Source organism: Geospiza fortis, unplaced genomic scaffold, assembly GCF_000277835.1.
Source record: "Geospiza fortis unplaced genomic scaffold, GeoFor_1.0 scaffold425, whole genome shotgun sequence".
NCBI lineage: Eukaryota > Metazoa > Chordata > Aves > Passeriformes > Thraupidae > Geospiza > Geospiza fortis.
In genome coordinates, this window is record NW_005054387.1 from 2,222,242 (window position 1) to 2,224,427 (window position 2,186).

Below are 2,186 nucleotides of genomic sequence, written 5' to 3' on the forward strand. Positions count from 1 at the left end.
TGCTAAATCTGCATGAGGAGTTAGGGTGAAGACAACTATCAGGCTGTCAAATTTAGCTTTACCCCCTTGGATTTAGTCCCTGGCAGGCTTCTGCTAAAGTCTTGGAAAGTAAAAATTCATTAGATGAACCTTAGCATGATTTTTCCATGGCTCTGATTTTAATCAAAGTGCGGATTTGAAATTGTTCTATCGTTAGAATCTGTTGACTGAACGTCAATGCAAAGCAATTCCCCCCCTGCCTGGTGTAGAGATGCATCCTGTGTGCTTAGGTAAATCCCAGACTGAGGGAGTGGAACAGCAGAAAGGGTAGAAATTGGCCTCTGAGGTTTGCAAATGCACTGCAGGCTGATGTCTCTCTGCATTTCAAGGACTGAGGTTCAATTGCAAGGCTGTTCTTCTGCTTACCCATAATGGGCAAACTAATCAATTAAAATGGTCTGTTCTTAAGCCATCGCAGAAGGGAAGGCTCGTTTCTAGTAACTGCCTTGCAAGGTCTGAAGGATGCGGGTTTAACACAACAGCCTTTTATCTCCAGATCTGCAACATCAAGGCGCTGTGTTACACGCGGGTACCTGGAGCACAGGCAAGGCAGATCCTGGGGAAGCTCTTTAGGAGGTTACTAAAGACTGGTTTTGCATAAAGCAGCGGAGTTGGTTTTCTCTGAAGACCAATTTACACAAGCCCCAGTGACTGCAGTGAGCCTGGAACTCCCAAACCTCAGGGCTGTGGCTCAACATCCTAAAAGGAGATATTGAGGCGCCAGAGGAGAGCTGGAGGAGGGTCACACTCACACCAGATTTTTTATACTTCGAGATGGAAGCCTGTGTGTTTAAGAGCTTGTTTTAAGAGCCTGCATGCCCGTGTTTTCCATAATACCTCCTGATGAGATCCGCCCTGGGTGTACACGTTTGAATTTTAAGAGCTTTGCTTTCCAGGTCAGCACGGTGCCTAACTCAGGCCCAGCTTCCTTGTGAATGAAAGATAATAAAAAAATAAAATACAGAGTAAGGCGTAGTGTGCTGCTGTGGTCTGGGTGTGCTGTGAGGCTGCAGGTAACCCCCCTTGCCTGGCCAAAATCCACTGCGTGACAGGCGGCAATTTTGTGTGCTCGCAGAGCATTTTGTGTGCTCGCAGAGCATTTTGTGTGCTCGCAGGCAGGACGAGGTCAGAGCGTCCTGGCGCCGGCACCGGCGAAAATTCGGGATCAGCCGGGCTGGAATGGGCGGCTGCGGTGATGTAAGGAGCGGTGTAAGGCAGAGGTGAAGCCAGAGCCTAATGACAGCTCCTGCCTGCCCGCGGAATTCTGCATCGAGATCAGCACTTCCAGCAACAAAAGAAAGTAGGTCAGAGGCAGGTCCCCCTCCCTGCCTGCGCTGGAAGCACATGTGCTGGATTACACGCCTGCAGATTGAGGCAGGAGCGAGTGTGATGGGTGCTTTTCCTTGGGGAAGGTGCCTGTCAGAGCAGAGCGGGGCTGCTGTTCCCACCGTGAGGTTTTGTGATGGTGTTCGCAGGGGTCTGAGGATGAGGGAAGAGACGAGGATCTGACTCCATGTTTCAGAAGACTTGATTTATTATTTTATGATTATATATGATATTAAAACTATACTAAAAGAATAGAAGAAAGGATTTCATCAGAAGGCTAGCTAAGACTAGAAAAGGAATGATAACAAAGGCTTGTGACTGACTGAGACAGTCCGGACAGCTGGGCTGTGATTGGCCATGAATTAGAAACAACCACATGAGACCAATCACAGATCCACCTGTTGCATTCCACAGCAGCAGATAATCATTGATTATATTTCGTTCCTGAGGCCTCTCAGCTTTTCAGGAGAAAAAAATCCTAAGGAAAGGATTTTTCATAAAACGTGTCTGTGACAAGGTTTTCCACGGAGCTGCTGCATTCCCGATGTCTGGAGAGCTCAGGGACCCATTTGTGTACTAAATCTGGGGGGATCTGCCCTCATTCCCCCTGGTTTGGGGCGGGGGTGAGGCACCTGGTGTGTTCCTGGTCCCTGCCCATGTTTGATGCTGAGCCTCTCCTTGCCTTGCTGCAGCCATGAAACTCCAGTTCTTCTTGAACGATTACCCGACACGTTAATTGGGACTCCCGCTATGATTAAAAAGAAATTTCAGATTAAGCCCGCCATGCTGTAGAGCTCAGGAAGAAAACATCTCTTTATAAA